Consider the following 25040-nt stretch of genomic DNA (forward strand, 5'->3'; position numbering starts at 1 on the left):
TTATAAGAGTGACGGTCAATATCCACTCTTCGGTCTTACAGTGTTAATCCATTATTTTTTTAATTATGTGTTAACTATTTGTCTTCTCCTTTTTTTCTGTTAGTTCAAAATTAAGAACGGCTAATGCAGATTGTCTTCATGTAGTTATGCGCGAATTATTATAGTTGGTATTGTATCACAACATCACCAAGTACGTGTGTTGTGTAAACTAAGGTATGTAACACCGATTAATCTTTTAGCCCTAATCTGAATTGGGTGTATTAGTGATACAATAAAGTTCGGTTCCTTACAGAACTGTGGTAAACAATACAATGAAATAGATAATGTGTTTCACACTTCCGTGCTTCCTATTAAGGGCTTTCAGCTAAGTTGTTGCATGTTGACCATTCAGTACACGACTGTACAGGACAACATTACTTTAAATTACATTGAAAGTCGGAATTTAAAGGAAACGCGTAGTTTTTTAATGATAAAATCGTACGTTACTGTATAAAGGGAAATATAAGATCGAATTGTCTAATCGATTCTACAGTTTTTTACACCCATTCCTCTTTATGTGTATGTTAATTTCACGTTCTTTTATGTTCAAATTTTTGTGCCTAAGTTTCTGAATTCTATACTGGTTCTTTTCCTCTAAATTAAAATTATGTCTTTAGTTCCATGGGTCCGTAGCGGTTTTATTTAATGTACCAGTTCAACAATATTGTGTTTTTTTCTTTATTATCTGAGGTGTTAAAGGATAAAGGCATGTCCACACGTTTCGCGCTGGTTAGAACGAACAGTTCGATTGGTTGCGAAGCACAGACTTTTTGTTTGCCTTCGTGTGTCATTATTGTACAGTTAGACAAGTTTGCTCAGTAATTACGCTACAAGTGGGCAAATCTCTGACTAATTTACGTTTCAGCTTTCATAACGTATTGTATTGTTGGCTGTAGATCGAAAGATAAGCTGCACACGTGACCAGCCGCACTATAATTATTTCCATTTCAAAATATCTGCCTCTGTAAAGCGCTGATCTGGTGAATGTCATGGTTCTTAACACAGTGGTTAGCCTGGTGACCAACCGCAATCTTCAATTATATCCTTTAATAATTTTGTATGAACTTCATCCTAACGCAGAGATATTGAGTAGGAGGAATGAATCACTTGTGATGTATTTCTGGATAATCTAAATACTTGATTATTCCGAAGTACGAAACGACCTAGACACTTTAGAAGTCAACTAGCATTTATATTAGTTTTTTGTGTTTAGCACCATTGTATTTCGTGTGAGCATTCCATTGTGCAATGGTGCCATGTGTGTGTTTCTAGCTAAAGGATTTTAAAAGTCATTTCGAAGTAAAAAATTCCACCTCGCGAGATTTTAGGTTGTGCAGCGGCACCCAAGGACACACGATTTCTAAGAAAGATGTATTAATTATCGTTACAAAAGTAGAAACATTCGCACAACAGAACGTCTAATATGTACACGAGCTCTTGACCCACGGGCGCCTCGAGAATCCGGTACAGCACCCCTTATTCAGAAAATGAAATTTATCACAAAGGAAGATCCCTCGAAGCTAATAGAAAAATCAATGTAATGAAGCTGGGCATATTTCTTGGTATCCTTAGCAAGGTAATGAATAATGATTTTCAAACTGGCATATGGCTGACCTTCCGAATGCTGACTATCTTCCAATCATAACTCGAAACCAATGGTTGTTTCATCAAGAAATGGCAAATAAACGGAAATTACAACAATCTCATTCGACCCACATACCTGAAATCTCTCGATGTAGCTTTCATGGAAATTTATGCCACTTTTTCCGCATTCAAATAATCAATAGAAAGCTTCTCAGAATGTGTGTCCACTTGTTGATTTGCTATGTAACGCAAGAGCATGTTACGGTGAAAGTTGCGGTTTTACTTAATAATGACAATCAGAGTGACCAGCGTCGACAACAGAGGACATAATTCCAAGACATCAAGAATATCTTCTTATAAAGTTAACGAACAGCTTGCATTACGAACAACCTGTTGTTTTGTTTTGTTTTCGCTTATTATTTCTGGAACTTTGTTAAATTAGAATATTCACTTCAGTTCAAATGCACAAACATACACATATACAGACTTATATGTAATTGATTGTCATCTTGTTCTCAGCCTTGAATGACATTGTAGCTGAGTTCAGTTACTCTAAAGATGAGCATAAGATACGTTATGGTTTAGATCTTGGATCACTGAGTGGTAGAGATAAATGTTACAGTTTGTGTGAGTGGGTACTGAAGAGAAATGTTACAGATCAAGTCAGATAACCGTCACAGTTTGGGTGCATAAATATATATATATCAAACTACAAGGTTATGTTATGTGTTTTAATTAGTTGATGATACGTGATTCTGTCTGTTATAATTAGTTGAGATATATATGGTTTTCCATGTTATCAAGTCTTATTGTATTTACTTGAGTGAAACACGTGCTTCTCTTCCATCCAATCATAGCTTAATACTGTATCGTGGGTTGGAGAACGGCTTTAACTGATGAGGAGGTGGTGAAAGCTACTATTACATAATCAGACAAGCAGATAGAGGTCGCTATCGTCATAGTTATCATTTAAAATAGGGTGGTTGGTTGGTGGTTAGTGTTTAATAAGGTTAACAGCAGTCATGTAGGTCAAAAACGTGTGGTTTTAGCCCTACCCTAACTATTCTGCAAGTCAACCTGACATATAGAAGCTTGGCGTCGACTGTTGATTCATACCGGTATCTATATATATATATATATTTATTATCTGTTGAAATGTAATTCTACAACATTCGAGGAGAATATGAATAATGTTCCATAAAGTATATGTTAGATTTTGATAAAAAACAACATTAAACAACTGATTTACGTTACAAACTTCACTGTTTCACTTTTCTACTCGAATGATCTGAGCTTTTAATTATCCTATGAACGCCAACTGTGCTTAAGAAAGGAAATAAGCTTGAGCTTTGAGTAGAAAATTAAAAATTCGACGTTTAGGTGAGCCCCTTTATTTTAATCTGCTTTGTTCAACGACTTTGACGACGAACCCTCGAAACAGCTAGAAAAAAAAACTGCTGTTTTCCTGTAAATAACTCAAATATATAATACTCGTATTGAGTTTTCATTAAACTTTAAACAGATTTTATAATTAAGATAAGCAGTAATAATAATGAAAACTGAGGCAACCATCTTTCTTACTGTGACACTAAAGTTACATTTTGCAAGGATAATATTTATATTTAATTAAATATTTCAGGTCCCTGACAGTAAATTTGATATGTGGCGCTATCTCGAGGAAAAATGTTTTACTAGTTGAAAAAGTAAAAAAAGTTAGTAACGCAGGAAACTTTATTCATTCGGAATTGATCTTTTTCTCTCAATATTTTACGGGTGATATTAGAGTTTAATAAAATAAATTTTATATGTTAGTCAATTTATTTTATATGTTGCACCATCTAGAGGAAAAGTGTTTAAGTATTTGACATACTCGAAACGTTACTTACGATGTAAACTACATATATTTAGTCGGAATTGCTCTCTCTCTCTCTAATGCACTCATTGACAGGTTAAGCAAATATTTAATGAGTTGAGTAATCATTTTCTTTACATGAAATGATACGTTAATGTTTTAGATACTTAAGGTCACTGAAAGAATATTTATGATGTTTTAATTCGATTACTTAACATAAAATTTCGTTAAAAGCTGGAACACTAATGTGTTAACGCTTTTGTTTGTTTGATATATCTAACTCTTTCCGGAACCTTTACTGGGCAAGAATGAAGTAAGCAATAAATGCCTGACATAGCCAGGTGTTTAGGGTGCTCGACTCGCAATCTGAGGGTAGTGGGCTCAAATCCCCGTCCCACTAAACATGCTCGCTTTTTCAATCGTGAGGGCGTTATAAGTTACGATCAATCCTACTGTTCGTTGGTAAAAGAGTAGTCCAAGAGGTTGCGGTGGGTAATGATGACGAGTTAACTTCCCTGTAGCCTTACGCTGCTAAATTAGAGGCAGCAAATGTAAATAGGCCGAAGTGTAACTCAGAACGAATTTTTATCGCTCAATTTGTTTGTTTGTTTTGAGTTAAACGAATATTTATCTCTCAGTATGTTGTTGCCCGATGAAGACTATGGTAAGAGGACCGAAAGCTTGAAAATAAAATTATTTTAACACCTAGAAAAATCAGTGTATAGTTTTGCATATTAATTTAACCACCATTTGAGTTTTATAAAACAACTTTAACTTTTTTTTAACCATTTACAGGGATGAACTGTCCTTTTAGTGTGGTCGTTATTAGTAACTGCTTAGTTCACTTTAAACAGACAACATAATTTATTATGCAACTTGTATTATTGAAACTGAAAGGAAGAGAATTGTATTGTCTTATGAAAGAAAAACATCTTTAGGGAAATGACTCGTTGTGAAAGAGCCCCTACAGTAGAAGTTGGTGAATATGGGAGAAATGGGTTGAGAGTAATGAAATACTCTCACGGTGTTAGACTTCACAAAGAAAGAGTTGGATTAGACCTATACATACAAACGAGCAAGTAAAATTGAAAGGGTTAAAATATTCAACAAGTAGTCAACATCGGATAATTTTCAGGCTTTTAAACATTCCATGAAAGGTCAAACCAGGAAAGAACTACAAAAACCTACATTTAATTCTGCACGTATTGACTCAATCACCACGCATTTAGCACGAGAATCTCTAAAACTCAAACTAATTTCAGCGGAAATATTCCAGAATGCACACTAAGTTTAGTAGAGACTCCAAGACGAACACTTAGTTCAATATAAACGTACTCCAAAATGCACAATTAGTTTAGTTGAAACTCCAAGATGAACACTTAGTTCAATACATACAGACTCCGAAATGCACACTTAGTTGAGAACAGACAGACTTTCATATACACATTTAGTTCTACATAAATATACTCCAAAATGCACATTTAGTTACGAACACGAAAACGCACTCAGTTCATTGCACATGAACTCTGTTGTTGTATTCTGTAGAACAACTGAAATTTGAACACAACCAGTTGGATGGTGATACCAGAACCAGAATATCCAATGTGTGGTAAGAAAGAAATAATGACATTAGCTTAATGAAGAGATTAGATATTATTTTACTGCTTTGCTCACTAAATAACTATTTGTTAACTTTCAAAGTAACTTTTACAGATACTGCAGTTCTTACAGAAGTGTTACTTACGTCATGAAGCGAAAGAATAAGAAATAAGAAATTGATCAAACTAACGCGTTTTATTTTTGTGACAGCATACTAAGTGTTTATTATATAAAGTCATCATGTTTATTAGTATCAAAGTATTGTTAAAGTATCGTTTTTATTAGTATCAAATTATTATATTCATTAGCATCAAATTAAAATGTTTATTACTATCAAATTATCATATTTATTAATATCAGATTAACGTATTTATTAATATCAAATCATTATGTTTATTAGTATCAGATTGACGTGTCTATTAATATTAAATTATCGTATTTATTAATATCACATGGGCGTGTTTATTAGTATGAAATTATTATGTTTATTAATATCATATTGGCGTGTTTATTAGTATGGAATTATCATGTTTATTAATATCAGGTTAGCATATATTAGTATCAAATTGTCATGCTTATTAATATTAGATTGTCATGTTTATTAATATTAAATTAGCATGTTTATTAGTATTAAATTAGAAGCATGGTTGACGTTAGTTCTGCGCATTGATAAAATGGGTGGAAATTCTAATCATTAGATTTTTATTTTTGTTCAGATTGATCACTAACGTGTTGTAGTTTATCAGTATGATGATCATTTCTATCGGACTGGACAACATCATAGTGGTTGTCACCTGTCCAAGAGTGACCATCTAACTGGACTGAAAATACACTAACATTGAAAGCAATACACACGAACTTCAAAATTTTTGTATTTTCAGAATTTTCGAACAGTGTTACACAAGATCTATACGCGCATATAGTATTCTCTAATTTTTAACAGTTAACTTAAAGCGAAGACAACTAACCAACACCACCTATCCCCAACTGTTACGTTATTTTAGTTTGGCCGTCACTATAATAACGCACTTACGATTCCAAAAGTACTAAGCTAATATGTCTACGTCTGTTTCTTGTTGAGCGACACGGTTTGTTCCTTCTGGACTTTTTTTTGTATTGACCAAACTGAAAATTAATAAAATATTAAAAGAGTTACACTTGCGTTTTTTTTCACTAATCAGCGTGGAAATCTCTAGTTTTCTGCGATTCTGAACAACCCTTATTGTAATTACAAACTAATACTTCCACCAGAAAAGGGTGAAAAAAAAGTAAAAGTTAAGCCTTCTTATTAAAAAAAGAGAGAAACTAAAGACATCATAACCTTCAGTACGTACTCTTGTTACTGTCTCCTTCGTTACCTGTCCGACTGGAATTTGCTGACGGTCACTTTTCTTCAGGACTGGTTACTTAATCTCGATTTTTCAATCTCTGCGACTTAAATTTTGTCTTCTTCTTTGCATATTGAAACCAACTAGCACCTCAAAGACTGTTCTCTCTTCATATTGGCAACCTTAATCTTTCTTGTTTGTTTTACTCTTTAGGCAAGCTTGTAATGGTTCTGTCCGTCGATTAAGGTTTTTACTCCCTTCCCCCCTCTGGTCCATAGCGCTGTCAAGTTTTCGTTCCTACATATGCATAGTTAATATCTTTGTGTCAATGGTGCTTACTGTTGGTGGAGGATTTATGTGTAGAAAAGGAATGCCAGCTTCATTTGTTTCGCTTTGGGTTTTTTTTTCTTCGCTCCGAAATGAAGAGTTTTTAATAAAGTAAACTGCTCGAATAATCGTGCTTTAGGCTTAGCTGGTCTTTTTTAAAATAGTTCTTCATTTTTGTTCTTTCTGTATGTACTGGATAAGGAAAAGGCACAAATTTTCTCGCACCAAATAGAGTTAGTTCTTGAACGATAGTGTATATTTTATTAATGTTGGTACGTTAAAAAGGGTGCCGTTTGAATTTATAGTTACAGAACATTTTTTTTATAATGCAAATAAAATGTTAAATGTTATTGTTTCCTAAGCATTTTAGAACATTTACTTTACAAAGTGCTGAAGAGGTTTGAGTTCAACCATTATAGAAGAATCAATGCTAATACAAAGTTAAAACAAATGTTTTAAACTCCTAGTAATTATGTTACTACTTCACTGAATTATTCCCAACTGGCTTAGTAATTTACTTTGTTTTTATGAATTTTTGGATGATATTTAGTTCGTTTATAAATGATTGTGTAACATAAACAACAACAAAAACATAAGTCACTGATAGTTACACCATAAAAATAGATTTTGATAAATGCATCTTATAACCATAAGGCTTTGACATGTGCATTAGAGAACCACAACTTTTAAGTGAATGCATCAGTGAATCACAATTTTTCGATAGATGTTTCAGCGAAAACTTTTTTTGATAGAATTATTAGAGAACCATAAGGTTTGTGATAAATGATTCAGAGAACTATAACTTTTGACAGATGCATCATAGAATCACAATGTTTTGACATGAGCATCAGAAAAACACAACGTTTTGAAAGAAGCATTAGAGAAACATAACTTTAGTACATCGTTCAGAAAACCATAGCTTTTGTTAGATGCATTAGAGAAATATGATTTTTGATAGATGCTTTAGAGAACTACAGCTTTTTGATAGATGCATTAGAGAACCACATAATTTAATATACGCATCAGAGAACCATAACCTTTTAATAGATGCCTCAGCCAAAAAGGGAAAACTATTATGGTATGATTCTGATTAACCGTTATCCACTTTACATTATGAAAATTTTAGATATAAATGTGATGTTCGAACCAGTCATAGTTTGTAGAGAAAATAGAAACCTGCTACTATAATGCGCTAGAAACAATCAAAATTTTAACATGTTATTGTTTAACAACGTAAGATCAGAACTTTTTTATTAGGGAGTGGTTTGTACTTTTGGTGTTGCAAGAATTTATTGAAATATGAAAATACAAAAAAAAGTTTAAAAAATTTCTTGGTGTGTGTGGGTTGGGAGAGACTTAAAATAAGTAACTTTTATAATGTTTAGAAAGCTGTTGTAATAAACTGATATAATTCTATTGCACTAAATATTTACCATTAACTTCTTTTGCTCTCTACAGCGATTTTAATCATTTCTTTATTTATTAATCGGATGTCTTTTAAGCGTCTAAACGGGACAACTGAATAAAGCTCATTTATCGTTCTTTCTCGACTAGAGAATGCTAGTATCTGATACTAATATATTCTCATCTGGTGGTTCAGTGGTAAGATTAAGAACTCCGAACAATAAAATTCAAGACTACATACTTGTTGTGGTCCCAGAACAGACAGCCCGTTGTGTAGTTTTGCAGTTATTGAAAAACAATTCTGATACTTATTCAAAAAATAATTTTATTTTTACAAAATAGCATATCATAAGTGTGTGGAGTCAATTGTTTATTGGAAACTTTAAAATAAATGACAATAGTTTAGATTGGATATTAAGTATCCGAACATTGTATTAAGAGTTTTATAAACACAAACAGATAATTTTGTGATAGATTAACAATATCTCCAAATAATGTTTTTAGACTATTGGGCCAAATGTTGCTTTCTTTGTTTAAAAGAAAAAAAAACTTTCACTTTCCTAATAGAAATGAATGACTTGGAACCTCGGTGACACTTAGGTCATTACCAAAAGCGAAATTCTAATGTGGACCACGTTAAGGAAATACTGGTGTTTGAATCATAGAAAGTATTAGCATTGATCATGCATCATGTATACCACTTAACGACTTCTTATGGAACGTATTAGTGTGAATTATGTATCCTGTATACCGGTTAACAACTACTAATAAAACTTCTATTATGGATCTGAATATGGTTTTGGTTCCAGTGGCTTGATTCTAAATTTGACTCCTGGTTTTATCAGTTTATTCTAAAACTGGGCCCTGTTTGTATTAAATTGAATCTAAACTTCGGCCTTTGTTTTAGTGATTTGAGTTTAAATTTGATTTGTACATGTAAAAAGCTCCCCACATGCAAAAAAAAAAGTAGAATGGAAAATAAACTAAGTCACAAAATTGCAGATAACATATACAAATTTGTGCTTCAGTTTTAGAGTCTATTCATCAGTGATGTCCACTGATAACGGTCATCTCGGGTTTCTACTTATTTTATGTTGTTAGGAGATGAGCTACAGAACTCTGAAGATTCATTCAGTGTGTGATGATTTTCTGTCGAGGCACAAAAGCAGCTATCCTGTTCTATGGGATTAGGTGCCTGGATTGGATATGAGGTCAAATAGAATAAAACTTGCTTCCGTCTTCAAGACGGATTTGACGTTCGCTTGTTTGGGAATTTCGTGAAAGGTGAGATGAGATTGAAGGGACAAAACGGATGTGATACACAATGGATCTCTCGGTACCAGCGATTTTCCAGGGTCGACCCCATTCAAAAGTGTCCAGCAGTGTGTGTAAGGTCTAGCTCCTGGAGTTTTGTGATTGCACGTGCTATTGAACTAATCGCAGCCAACGTGAGCGGATGTGTTCTTCTATTATCACGCAACAACAGACGACGACAGAAGAGAAAGAGTAGTTTTGAGGGATAAAGTAAAAACTTTCTGTATAAAATAAGACCGTACGTTTATATTCCAACATTTGCTATTTTGAGGATCAGTAAGATTTCTAACTCGTTTCTTTACATTTACTTGGTAATTTAGACGCTATTAAACTTAACATTTTGTTGTAAAGTGTTTAGCAAGTTCGACGAATTGTTTATATAAAGAATAACCAAGAAGATGAGGGTGAGGCGGGATTTGCGTGCCTGGACTGTTTTGTTTTTGGATTTTGTGCAAAGCTACGCGAGGGCTATCTACGTTTGCCGTCCCTAATTTAGCAGTGTAAGACTAGAGGGAAGGTAGCTAGTCATCACCCCCCCAGCCAACTCTTTGGCTACTCTTTTACCAACGAATAGTGGGATTGACCGTCACATTATAATGCCCCCACGGCTGAAAGGGCGAGCATGTTTGGCGCGACAGGAATTCGAACCAGCAACCCATGGATTACGAGTCGAGCGTCTTAACCACCTGGCCATGCCAGGCCCTGGAATATTTAATCCGAAGATTCCAGTTTGCGACCCGATGCTATAAACAATAACTAGAAACAAAAAAAACAAGGAAACATGCAGCGCACTTAGGTCAGTGGGTACAGTATAAAAGTGACAGTATATCCAACTGTTCAATCAAACAAACATATCCAGGTGTTTGCAGTTGGTGCCTAACTGTTTTCACCGTACTCAGTTCAAAATTAAGGATGGTTACATACAAGTAACACTTTGTGTAACTCAGCGCGAAATTTTGGAACAAACTCGAAGGCAGTTGGAATGAACAACTTTCAGGTGTTTTTAACAAATCTGGCCATCACAATAAACCTTCTAATGATTTTTGTCATAATGTTCTACTCACTCGGTACAGGTTGCCAGTAACAAGATCTTTGGAAAGGAATTGTATTGTTGTATGTCGCTGTTGACAGTGCATTAAGCTCAATATCAGAGCTCATCCTACCGATTACAATACAATAAAACAAGTAGTAGTTTAAATTAAATTTACTAGACGTCTTATTGTTTGTCATAATAGCTCAACTAGATACCATGTTACTGAATCAAATGAGCTATTCTTCAAATTCTTATCAATGTAGATAGAATTAAGTACAGTAAAACCTATTTTAGCGCCTTTTTGGCATGTGTGTTGCATTGTATATCCTTTTCTATATATATTGTTTGGATTGACAGATAAGACAAGGTAGGTAGTCAACTTAAAACAATTCAAGCTTCTGTTTGTTATTTTTTCTACTCAACATTTTTGTGTATTAACAGATAAGACTGGTAGTCAATTTGGAACAATGTTCTTTTTTTTACACAGTATTTTTTGAATTGACAGAAAGGACAGGTAGTGAACCTAAAACAAATGAAACTTCTGATAGTGTTTGTTCTTTCTTCTACTGAACATTTTGTTTGGATTGACAGATAAGACAGGAAGGTAGTCAACTTAAAACAAATGAAGCTTCTATTTGTTTTGTTTTTTTACAGTATTTCTTTTGTTTGGATTGACAGACAAGACTGGCAATCAATCTGGAAGAAATGAAACTTCTGATACTGTTTGTCTTTTTTCTACTAAATATTTTTTTTAAATTGACAGTTAAGACAAGTATTCAACTTAATACAAATGAAACTTCTGTTTGTTGTTTTTTTTACACAACTGCTTTTCTTTGGATCGACAGATAAGACTGGTAGTGAACTTTTAAACAAATGAAGCTTCTATTTGTTCTTTTTTACACATTTTTTGTTTGAATTGTCAGGTAGGACAGGTAGTCAATTTAAAACAAATGAAATTTCTGATAGTGTTTGTTCTTTTTTATACTGTTTATATAATGTTCTTATGCTGTTTCTTGTTCAGATTGACAGATAAAAGAGGAAATTAACTTGGAACAAATTAGTTTTCTTATGGTGTTTTTTTTTTCTACTGTATATCCTATTCAGGTTGACAAATAAGAGAAGTTAACCTGGAACAAACAAGGTTTCTGGTGGTGTTTGTTTTTTACGCTATTTCTCTTTCAGACTGATAGATAGGACAGAATGTTTGCACAGTTCCTTTTCAGTGTCCATCAGTCGCACAGTTCCTTCTTGGTGTTCATCAGTTGCACAGTCTTTTCCAATTGTCCAACATTTACATAGTTTCTTCCAAGTGTCCAACAGCTGTGCAAGTTCTTTTCCGAGTGTCCAGCAGTTATACAGTTACTTCTAGGTGTTCAAACGTTACACAGTTCTTTCCAAGTGTCCAACAGCTACACAATCTCTTTCAAGTATTTAACCCCCAAACAACTGCTTTCACTCTACTACTTTGGCACAATGGTAAGTTCTAGTTGAGTAAAAGCTTAGAACATTAACATTGTGTGGTGTGTGGAGAGGAAGAGAGGTGTAGATACCTTTGGCAGACCAAGCACACGTAACCCATTATACAAATTATATTCATTTCGAAGTGCTTAATATCGAAGTTCCCTGCTTATAAGTGTTCAAGCATTAAACAAAGATCACTCATAATGCACCCAGTAGTCGTTATTAGAACAGTATCAAACCACCAACAATATATCCAACCGACTTTAGTGAAAAAGTATCAGGCCACTTATAATGCATCCAACAATCGTTATTAAAACCGTATGACATTATCCAACAGACATTACTGTAACAGTATCAGACCACTTATAATACATCCAACAGCCGTTACTAGAATCGTATCAGACCACCAACATATATATCTAATAGATATTACTGGAACAATATCAAACCACCAACAATATATCCAACCGACTTTAGTGGAACAATATCAGAACACTTATGTTGATGGTCTGATACGGTTCTAGTAACGACTGTTGGATGCATTATATATCCAACAGACATTACTGGAACAGTATCCTACCATTTATAATACATCTAACAGTCGTTATTAGAACAGTATCAGACCACCACAACATATTCAACAAACGTTACTGGAACAGTATCCTACCATTTATAATACATCTAACAGTCGTTATAAGAACAGTATCAGACCGGTTGTAATATATTCAACATTATTAGAACTTTATCTTATAACTTGTGATAAAATCAATATTTTGGTGATGTGAATAAATCTTTGAAAGTGATGTCGAAAAAACCCACTTGTAGAGAAATATATATGTAAAAACGGGTCGTTTTGGTTGAGAAAATATTTTACGTAGAGGAGCGAACAACCCAAACGAGCTGTTTTTACATATATAAATCTTTGAAAGAATTGCAGAGCACTGTGATGTTACCTGGTAACCCAACCTGGAAGAAGACTTAATGGATACGCTGTAAAAGAAAGACAATCTGTTTTTCTAGCAGTGTATTTACTAGCTTAAAATTAACAGCACCTTTATCTTTTGCCTACTCAAGTTAGTGCAATGTTTGTATTCGTTTACGAATTAATACCTTATTCGTTAAAGTACAGGTATCTGTTGTCCTCAGAATACATATTAAGTTAAAGTACAGGTATCTGTTGTCCTCAGAATACATATTAAGTTAAAGTACAGGTATCTGTTGTCCTCAGAATACATATTAAGATCGTTTTCTGTGATTATGCTTTTAATGTAAAAACACCTTGAAGGTTCTAGATTATTTTGAGAAAGTTACTTAGCCCGACCTGGCTAATAATTAGCGTATTAGGCTGCAGATTGAGGGGTCTGAAGTTCAAGATTAAACGCCATTGAAAAATGCCACCCCCTCACCTGTGGACGCATTATAAAGTTGTGAACCAAACCCGTTATTCCATTCCCGAAAGCTGGACAATAACTAGTCCACTTACATATGTTTGTGTGTAAGAGGGGGGGGGCTAGATAGATGACATCCGTCTAGTCTTCAGAATCCTAGGAATGTTTTATTTGGCTAGTTTATTACAAAAAAATTCAGAGAAAGCCTTAAACACGGATAAATGTCTATGAAAAGTCACGGGATGTTTTGATATACAGAGCTTCAAGGTTGTGTGTTACAATAGGCTCGAAATGTTATCATATATTAAACAATGAAAAAAGTACCTAAATGATGTAAAATAAATAAAGAACACCTATTTCATATAATAACCTGTTAAAATTATGTTCTAAAAGTCATGAGTGAAAGTAACCATACTATTTCCGATATATCCGGTACCAATTCTTGTATAATTTTGTGCCTGTTTATTTAACACTTACTTTGGTTCAGCTGCTTATGGGACACGGATACGAATATTATCCCGGTTGTGTAACAATTTTTGTATAGTTTTGTGCCTGTTTATTTACCACTTACTTTGTTTCAGCTGCTCACGGGACACGGATACGAATATTATCCCGGTTGTGTAACAATTCTTGTATAGTTTTGTGCCTGGTTATTTACTGCTTACTTTGTTTCAGCACCTTGCAGGACACGGATGCGAATATTATTCCGGTTGTGTAACGATTATTGTGTAATTAAATGACAATTTAAATGTTGATTCTGACATATTTGCTAGTTGTATAACCCGGCCTTTTTCTAAGACTTTCCAAATACATTTCTAAACATTTATAATTGCTCTATGCAAGCTTAGTAATGGATTTCGTTACAACCAGTAATTAGTTTGAGGAATTGAATAACAGTAACAAATATCACTCTCTCACTGGTACCGTTCTATCCTAATAGGGTAGTCATAACAGCCCGCTAATAAAGGAAACTATAGTGAGAAGTATTTAGTTGTTTGTATAATATTCTTCGTCACGAATTGCAGTTAATGGTTTGCGTGTCAAGGTGAAATTAGGGAATTCGTGATACATGTCCCGTAGCCGTAAGTTTTTGTTATTGGTGCACTATAAAAGTAACAGTCAAATCCCAATGTTCGATTTAATTATTCCAAGATTTGACTGTGGATGCTGTTGACGCTTTTTCTCTTGTTTATTAATTCGAAATTAGGGGCAATTAGTGCAGGTAACCCTTGTTATGCAGGTTTGCTCTAATATTCAAAACAGTTTGAAAACGCATGTTCAATAACGTTACTGAATTTTAGATTGTTACATATTATCAAAAGTAAAGCTGTGAATGTCAGATGGAATTAATTGAAGTATAGAATGTATCACATTATTAAAAGTAAAGCTGTGAATGTCAGATGGAATTAATTGAAGTATAGAATGTATCACATTATTAAAAGTAAAGCTGTGAATGTCAGATGGAATTAACTGAAGTGTAGAATGTAACACATTATTAAAAGTAAAACTGTGAATGTCAGATGGAATTAACTGAAGTGTAGAATGTAACACATTATTAAAAGTAAAACTGTGAATGTCAGATGGAATTAACTGAAGTGTAGAATGTAACACATTATTAAAAGTAAAACTGTGAATGTCAGATGGAATTAACTGAAGTGTAGAATGTAACACATTATTAAACGTAAAACTGAATGTCAGATGGAATTAACTGAAGTGTAGAATGTAACACATTATTAAACGTAAAACTGTGAATGTCAGATGGAATTAACTAAATTATAGATTGTAACGTTTTATTAAAAGTAAAACTGAATGTCAGATGGAATTAACTGAAGTGTAGAATATAACATATTACAAATAAAGCCGTGAATATCAGGTGGAATTTATTAAAGTGTTGATCGTAACATGCTATCTATATAAGAGACTTATGCCCGTCTGTCCCTCAAAACTCTTCCAAGAGTTTAAGTCCGATTTGGATGAAATTTTGCACAATGTTTTCAACAACACAGGAGGAAGTTCCTAACAAAGTTTCAGTAGAATTGAGTCTCTTATTGAAAAATTTATTCAGTGCACGTGTTCAGTTTTTTGTTAAGAAATAACTTTGTCGGGCCAAAGTGAAAAATCTCATAAAACAGACGACCTTCGCTAAAATAAAATAAAAAAGGCCTGAAACATTTTTTTTCTTAAATCGATTCCTTAATAAAGACGTGGTATTTATCTCCTTTTTAATTAACTAGCAGGAGTGAAGATGGTAACATATTATAAAAGATAAAGCTTTTATCGATCGAATTCACTGAAGCGATGGTTGTAACGTATTACAGAGAGCTGTACTCGTCACAGTGTAGTTTCTGCATTACAGAAAACACTGATATTATTTGACATTTCTTCTACGGTTACACTTTCTGTAACATATTCCAGATCGCGTGAAAGAATGAAGATGAGTTACATATTTCAAAAGGGAATTTCGTAAATCACCAGAAATTCTCCAACATTTAACTACTGAAAACATTCAGCATGATGCATAATGGCCCTAGTTTCTTTGAAGAACAAAATATTCCCCTTCGAATGACTCATGCCAAATAACATTTTAAATATCCGGTTTTAAATTAGGATTTCTTGTTTCACTGTACGTGGAAAAAAGCCAGGCACGTCGACGGGAGGTTTTCCTATGTACAGAGATATCATAACGGCCATTATTTTGCCGTTTAGCTTCAGTGGTTGAAGAATCCTCTACTGTTTGTATTAGCTCGCTAAAGCTCTGTCGGATTGAAGAAACGTGTCTCCGGAGCTTCGGAGGATCAGCGCGTGTTATGCTTCGTTGCGTCCGTGACACAAGACAGCTACCGCCGCAAAACGCTCGGGTCATTGTTAAGCCATTGTTTGTATTGGCTTGTTCTCCTGGTGACGAACAGCTTTGGGCTGAAATGAAGCTTGAAGTGCGCTGACTTCTGCACGGGCTGTTATCACTCTTGACACGTCACGGCTCGTGTAGCCTGCGAATCGCACTCTCATGTTCTCAAATATGTTTCATATCAACTCATTTCCGTGGGTAAATATTCGTGATTATTTATGATTTAGCCCAGAGAAAGCTGCTTATTCTTAGGACTATGTAACCACTACTGACGAGACCTTTGTAACCCCGTGAACAAACTAAACTTTTCTTACTCTCAATAAATGAACTATTGCTCAAATAAATCAAAACCCAGTCTTCAGAGGGATGGATGTGTAAAAACGTTCTGAAAATGTTCTTAAAAAAGAACAAATAAGACTTCTAATTTCATGACAGAAACGTCTATAAAAGAAACTTCTTTGTTGTAGATACAAACGTCGCGACTGTTTACTATCCATCTTTCTATCCATTGGTCTGTCTATATAGCTATCTCTTTGGCTTTCTAACTATCTCTTTCTCTGTCTCCCTGCCCTTAGCCTAATTATCTGTGTTTTGTTTTCCAGTCTGTCCATCTGTTTATTTGTCGTCATCTGTCTTGTCTGTCTGTTTAGTCATTTGTCACTTTTCTTGTCTTCCTGTTTTGTCTGGCTGTTTAACAATATTTCTAATTCTTTACCTTCTTCAACTCTGTTTATCTGCCTTCTCCATCTCTTTATCAATTTGTCTGTCTTCTCCATCTCCACCTGTTTATCTGTCTTCTCCATCTCCTTTTTGTTTATCTGCCTGTCTAGCTATCTATTTTTCTCAGTTCTATTGTTTTTTCTTCTCCATCTCTCTTTGTCTGTCTGTCAGTCTAACTCTTTGTTTACCTATTTGTCTTCATTATTTCTGTTGCCCATTTGTTTGTCTAACTGCTGGCCTGTCTTCCCTAGATCGACCTTTATGTCATATTTAGACAGAGAGAGAAAACTCACATAGTAAATCAATGTCTTAGCGTCTCTACCTTTCTGTCTCTTTTACTGTCTGTTTTCTTTCTCTATCTAAAAATATGTCTTAGCATCTCTACCTGTATCTATGTTTTACTATCTGTAGTCTCTTTCTGTCTAAAAATCTATTTTAGCATCTCTACCTTTCTGTTTGATTTATTATGTGGGTTCTCTCTCTGTCTAAAAATATATATTAGCATCTCTACCTTTCTATCTGTTTTAATATCTGTCTTGTCCATCTGTCTTTGATTTCTTAGCTGTTTGTCATTTCTACCTTTGTCTGTCTATCAGTAGTTCCTATACCAAGATTATATTTAGTGCTGTGTAAGTCAAGAACTCTGGAAAGTGCAGGCAGGGCTGTATACCAAATTAAGTATGTTTGTGACGAGCAAAGAGTACGCTGTCGCCCCAGTGTTCCTTTGAAGAATAGAAGGCTTTCAGGTCTTTATTTACGTCCAGTACCCTCCCGCTGTTCTGTTTTGTAGCCCACAATTACAGTTCTTGCAAACATCAGAAGACGCGACCATTCAGAAAAGTGTGTGGCTAAACGCTCGTATTGTGGAGCCTGGCTAGGCGCTCGGCTGTCCTTATCACCGCTATTCACCCTAAGCCGACGCAGCCTGCTTCTTTCGAAGACAGTTGTCATAATGAAGTATATTGTGCAGACTTGAAAGTCTCTTGTTAAGATTAATTTCCAACAACTAGTGTGGAATAAATAAACTATAAATTGTTCAGAATTTACTTTTAACATTCAGTTTCGTACACCGCTGATGTCGAATACCGTTTGTTTTTGGTCCAGCTGAATAATTACTTTCCACTTTTCTTTTAAAAATTCTATATTTTCACAAACAAAAAGAATACAAAAAAAAAAGAAAATGCGTTTAAGTATAGATTGAAAGGTATTTTAATATTAGTAACTTGTTAATTACTTGTGTAATTTTTATATAGAATCTTAGCTAAACTTAGTACTGCCTAGTGTGGACTAATGGTAAGCGTGTTCGGACTGTTAACGTAATAATTCATTGTTCGCGTCCCTTTGCCGCAAAACTTCATACCGCAGTTTGGGGCCATGGGTGTTTTATGGTTAGATTAATTGTAATTAAGCAGAAAGATACATAATGGGCTATCTGTGTTGTGCCCAACATGAGTACCGAAGTATCGAAACACGTTTTTTAGTGGTGTTACGTCCGCTGACACACCGCTGAGCTTTATTGAAACTACGGTCAGATACCAACTATTGTTTAGTCAGGACAAACGTGGTTCAAGAGTTCGTAATCGCCGCTGTTGACTAGCTACCTTTCTTCTGGCCTGTCGGTCACTCCAAAATAACTATCAACAGTCCTGGTTTAGCTTTGTTCGAATAGTAGCAACTTAGCATTCATTTTGTTTATATCTTAAGAAACGACCGATAAATGATCTGATCTTGGCATCAAAGAGAGATTCTGAGACTCAGCTTACAGAAAGAAAAACGTAGTGTCTTTGTTGTTGTTGTTGTTGCAGGTTGATTAAATGAGATAAGAAACGTTGTGAAGTTGATGTCAAAATAATAATTTCCTGGACGACATGTATAGCTGAATTTGTTCTATAGTACAACTATTGCGTTGTGGATGAATGGGTAATCATGCGGTGGACAACTATTGCGTTTGAAAGAAAACTGTTTGAATAAAATTACTAATAAATGAATAAGCTGAAATGAATCTTGAAGGTAAACTAAAAGACTAACTCTGATAGAGGCCTCTACATCATGAATTATTGCATACCAGAAACAAAACTCGTTGAAAAGGCCAAAAATGCTCTCTCTCTCATTTCGGAAAGTTTTCTCTCTAACGCTATCACAAAATTCAATTAACATTATCCGAAACTGTCATACACAACAGTTATAGAACAGTTCTGTCTACACAGGGTTATGTAAAACACAGTTTGATACAGTAGAACGTTTTCTTTGTAGGATCCTGTTACAGAAAATAAACCTAAGGTTGAATTAGCATCCGACTTTGACCATATTTAGCCAGTTGAGAATTAGAACTTAAGAGAATTTTCAAATCTTCACGTTACATGAATTGTGTACTACGAGAGACTGAGATATGCTGCAACTCCTTGCCACAGTAAGAACATTCTATATCTGGAATCCTTTGCTGGTTGTGTGGTGATGGGTTTCTATCTAGGGGAACTTCATATCACGTGTATCAATTTAAAATGCGTTCAAAATTTCGAATATATAAAGTAGTTTAATGATGCTACATTTACGTTGAATTTAAACTGAGGACCAAGAAACTCAGTGGTTAGTGTACCTGAACTATAAACCTGAGGGTTCACCCACCTTTGCCGAAGTGACCAGATGTACAGTACTTTCGGTTTTTGGGTGCGAAACTGTCAGTTAGTTGAAAGTAATTAGAGAGTAAAACAACCGTACGTTACTGATTTTATTTTGAATTTGATACTAAAATTTGTATAATTAATCATTTTCTTTCTTAGGTCGACGTTCTAGGCCATAAAACAGAGAAACTGTTTAGTGCAGAGAGAAACGTGTATTACAAAAAGCAACATCTAACTGCACATGCGTTTTTGTCAGGTATGTTCTTTATTTCCTTGTAAAATATTATAAAATTATGAAAAAGTGTAAAGTGCTATCATAAAATTAACGTTACTTGTTTAGGATAAATTGTTGTCTTAAGATCAATGTCATTTGTTCAGTTGTTATATTCCAAACAGGTGATGTTGTTTACACTGGTTGCGCTCAGTTACAACTTATTTTTACCATAAGCGACTGATTGGTCAAGTTTCTTTAATATGGCGTAAGAGTTTAAGGACAAGCATATTTTTAACTATATTTTTAAATGAATTATGTAAGTAAATCGCGTTTATGGAGGACGGCACAGAAACAAGGACAGAGAGAATAATCCGTTATGACGAGAAAACCCACTTGTAGAGAAATGTGTATATGTAAAAACGGCTGGTATGGGTTGAGAAAATTCTATGTAGAAGAGCGAACAACGTTTTGACTTTCTATACCCCACGAATTAAAAAATCACGAAACCATGTACTGCCATATATTCCCGACATCAGCAGAAAAATATCCAACATTTGGAAGAAACTAGAAACAAAATATGATATTTTAGTTAATACCAAATTTATTCAAAAACCAGGCACAAAACTGAGGTTTATACCATCTAAAAACTACACTCACAAACACCACACCAACATTATTTATAAAATACAATGTGCACGACTTCTATATTAGAGAAACAAGTAGAAAAATGGGAACCAGATTCAAAGAATACAAAAAGTCACCTTCACACGTTTTCGAACACTGCAAATCAAATAAACACAACATAATCATAGAAAACATCAAAATACTAAATAAAGAAACAAACATAAACAAATGTAAAATTAAAGAAGCCTTACTTATACAACAACTTAAACCCAAGATAAACCAATATAAAGGAACACCTTTATACCTATATTAATAAATATAATCATACATCTAAGCACGCCATCTTCATTCCTACACTCAATTACACAACCCCCTTCAAACATTTGGTTAGCTGTCAGTCAGTTACCTCTTTTTTTCTTTGAGAACCTGACGATGACCGAAGAAGGTCTAAACGCTGTTCGCTCCTCTACATAGAATTTTCTCAATCCATACCAACCGTTTTTACATGTATAAGGATAGAGAGAGTGGTAACTTCGACTAATACATTTAAATGTGAGTGAAATTACTAAGCAGTTCTTTACATTACTATTGTTTTACAATTGAAGATACATTAGTACGGAAAGAAAGTCTACAGTGTTTTAACCCTAACGTTAAACAATTTTAGTTAAGTCAGAATCAGCTGAGGTGCTGTAGTTTCGAACTGTTTCGTTTTCAGTGGCTCAGCGAACGAACGAAAACCGCGTAACTTTGGAAAGCGGCTTCATACAAAAATGGTTGAAAGATATGACTGCAAACAGAGAAAAGCTTGTAATGTTTCAAAGCCGCTTTGCACGCATCCTAACATCTAGTAGATACGTTTTCGAGTTACTTCTGTGCCGGAATAAGCTTACAATACAAATAAAGGTTCCACATAATTACAAATGTTGAATAAGCACAGAAAGAAATTCTAATATACACGACTACGACAGATTCTTCACAATATCATTGTATGATCTTCCCTTTGAAAGAACAGGTTCATCACAATAACATTGTATGCGCAATTAAAAGCTTCCGAACAGCAGTAGTCCTACTGTTCGGCGAAGTTTCAAGCAATCTGTTTTTTGGATGAAAAGCAATAAAAACAAACAAATATTACTGTATAATAGAATACTTATCTTACTTTTATCAATACTGTTAGGCTTGTACAGGGCAGAGGCGAAGAGGGTTAAAACAGTGGTTAAGTGGTTACAAAAAATGAATACAGCTATTAATCTAATCAATTATTCTTTCCTTCTAGTAAATTGGGAGCAATCCCCGGTTTTGAGAGAATGAACTACAATAGAAGCCCTTCAGTGTATCTACGAAAGTGTTTTATCTATTTCTCGTATTTGCTCCTCCCTGAATAAGGAGGACCGCTCCTTTATCAACTACCGAAAGTTTACTCTCTTTGATAAGCTTTGAAGCTATCTTTTATAGCTGCCGAAAATTTCGTTGCTATTAGATTTGTATACTTTCCCCTGGGGCTTCTTCAATGCTTTCCCATGTATGAACCGTTACCTTTGAAATAACCAGAATGAATAAGAAAACCGTTTCTAATATTAATAATATGTGTGAATTTCAAAAGAATACCGGGAAATTATTGATCAATAGCAGACTTTCTGTCTCTATATCTTAACGACTTGTTTCTGGCATAAATGTACTTATTAAACCTGACACTGATACACTTAGTGGATAGGCTAGCTGTTGAACCTGGTACTGATACACGTGATGACTAGGCCGGCTATTGAACCCGGCTCTAATACACGTGTTGGATAGGCCGGCTGTTGAACCCGGATCTGATACACGTGGTGTATAGGCCAGCTGTTGAACCTCACCCGAAAATATTACCTAATCTCTCATACTTAATATTTTCCTGACGTTGCAATTAGCAGCTGTTTATTTTAAATTCCTCGCAAAGCTACATGAGGGCTATCAGTAAGACGAGCGGGAAGACACCTAGTCATCACCACCAACAGCCAGCTCTTGGGCTAATCTTTTGACAACGAATAGTGGGATTGACCATCACTTATAATGCCCCCACGGCTGAAAGGGCGACCATGTTTTCGTGTGATGGGGACTTGAATCCACAACTTTCAGATTACGAAGCGACCACCTTAACCACTTGGCCATGCCGAGCCTTTCGTGAACAGAGGAGGATGACTAATGATGTTAGTGTTAAAGTTGTAAATATGGGGATGACTAACGATGTACACCCTGATCAGTGTTAGTGTTGTAAATAGGGGGATCACTAACGATGTACACCCTGATCAGTGTTAGTGTTGTAAATAGGGGGATGACTAACGATGTACACACTGATGAGTGTTAGTGTTGTAAATAGGGGGATGACTAACGATGTACACACTGATCAGTGTTAGTGTTGTAAATAGGGGGATGACTAACGATGTACACACTGATGAGTGTTAGTGTTGTAAATAGGGGATGGCTAATGAAGTTCACACTGATGAGTGTTAGTGTTGTAAATAGGGGGATGACTAATGAAGTTCACACTGATGAGTGTTAGTGTTGTAAATAGGGGGATGACTAATGAAGTACACACTGATCAGTGTTAGTGTAGTAAATAGGGGATGACTAATGAAGTACACACTGATGAGTGTTAGTGTTGTAAATAGGGGGATGATTGACGATGTACACACCTACCAATATTAGTGTTGTAAATAGGGGGATGACTGACGATGTACACACCTACCAATGTTAGTGTTGTAAATAGGGGGATGACTGACGATGTACACACCTACCAATGTTAGTGTTGTAAATAGGGGGATGACTAACGATGTACACACCTACCAATGTTAGTGTTGTAAATAGAGGGATGGCTGACGATGTACACACCTACCAGTGTTAGTGTTGTAACTAGGGGGATGGATGACTAACGATGTACACCCTGATCAGTGTTAGTGTTGTAAATAGGGGGATGACTAACGATGTACACCCTGATCATTGTTAGTGTTGTAAATAGGGGGATGACTAACGATGTACACCCTGATCATTGTTAGTGTTGTAAATAGGGGGATGACTAACGATGTACACCCTGATCAGTGTTAGTGTTGTAAATAGGGGGATGACTAACGATGTACACACTAATGAGTGTTAGTGTTGTAAATAGGGGATGGGTAATGAAGTACACACTGATGAGTGTTAGTGTTGTAAATAGGGGGATGACTAATGAACTACACACTGATCAGTGTTAGTGTAATAAATAGGGGATGACTAATGAAGTACACACTGATGAGTGTTAGTGTAGTAAATAGGGGATGACTAATGAAGTACACACTGATGAGTGTTAGTGTCGTAAATAGGGGGATGATTGACGATGTACACACCTACCAATATTAGTGTTGTAAATAGGGGGATGACTGACGATGTACACACCTACCAGTGTTAGTGTTGTAAGTAGGGGGATGGCTGACGATGTACACACCTACCAGTGTTAGTGTTGTAACTAGGGGGATGGATGACTAACGATGTACACCCTGATCAGTGTTAGTGTTGTAAATAGGGGGATGACTAACGATGTACACCCTGATCATTGTTAGTGTTGTAAATAGGGGGATGACTAACGATGTACACACTGATGAGTGTTAGTGTTGTAAATAGGGGGATGACTAACGATGTACACCCTGATCAGTGTTAGTGTTGTAAATAGGGGGATGACTAACGATGTACACACTAATGAGTGTTAGTGTTGTAAATAGGGGATGGGTAATGAAGTACACACTGATGAGTGTTAGTGTTGTAAATAGGGGGATGACTAATGAACTACACACTGATCAGTGTTAGTGTAGTAAATAGGGGATGACTAATGAAGTACACACTGATGAGTGTTAGTGTTGTAAATAGGGGATGACTAACGATGTACACCCTGATCATTGTTAGTGTTGTAAAGAGGGGGATGACTAACGATGTACACACTGATGAGTGTTAGTGTTGTAAATAGGGGGATGACTAATGAAGTACACACTGATCAGTGTTAGTGTAGTAAATAGGGGATGACTAATGAAGTACACACTGATGAGTGTTAGTGTTGTAAATAGGGGGATGATTGACGATGTACACACCTACCAATATTAGTGTTGTAAATAGGGGGATGACTGACGATGTACACACCTACCAGTGTTAGTGTTGTAAGTAGGGGGATGACTGACGATGTACACACCTACCAGTGTTAGTGTTGTAAATAGGGGGATGACTAACGATGTACACCCTGATCAGTGTTAGTGTTGTAAATAGGGGGATGACTAACGATGTACACCCTGATCATTGTTAGTGTTGTAAATAGGGGAATGACTAACGATGTACACACTCATGAGTGTTAGTGTTGTAAATAGGGGATGGCTAATGAAGTACACATTGATCAGTGTTAGTGTTGTAAATAGGGGGATGACTGATGAAGTACACATTGATCAGTGTTAGTGTAGTAAATAGGGGATGACTAATGAAGTACACACTGATGAGTGTTAGTGTTGTAAATAGGGGGATGACTGACGATGTACACACCTACCAGTGTTGTAAATAGGGGGATGATTGACGATGTACACACCTACCAATGTTAGTGTTGTAAATAGGGGGATGACTGACGATGTACACACCTACCAGTGTTAGTGTTGTAAGTAGGGGGATGACTGATGATGTACACACCTACCAGTGT

At 35.2% G+C, this 25040-nt stretch overlaps 1 protein-coding gene across 1 annotated transcript in view; it reads left to right on the top strand.

Moving 5' to 3' along the window:
* The first annotated feature begins 19696 nt into the window (after window positions 1-19696).
* LOC143238868 (uncharacterized) overlaps window positions 19697-25040 on the top strand; it is a 303511-nt gene continuing 298167 nt past the window's right edge. Inside the window, exon 1 of the mRNA XM_076479463.1 lies at window positions 19697-19774. The gene's annotated coding sequence lies outside the window, so the exon portion shown is untranslated. The remainder of the gene's footprint in view (window positions 19775-25040) is intronic.

This window comes from Tachypleus tridentatus, chromosome 13 (assembly GCF_004210375.1).
Source record: "Tachypleus tridentatus isolate NWPU-2018 chromosome 13, ASM421037v1, whole genome shotgun sequence".
NCBI lineage: Eukaryota > Metazoa > Arthropoda > Merostomata > Xiphosura > Limulidae > Tachypleus > Tachypleus tridentatus.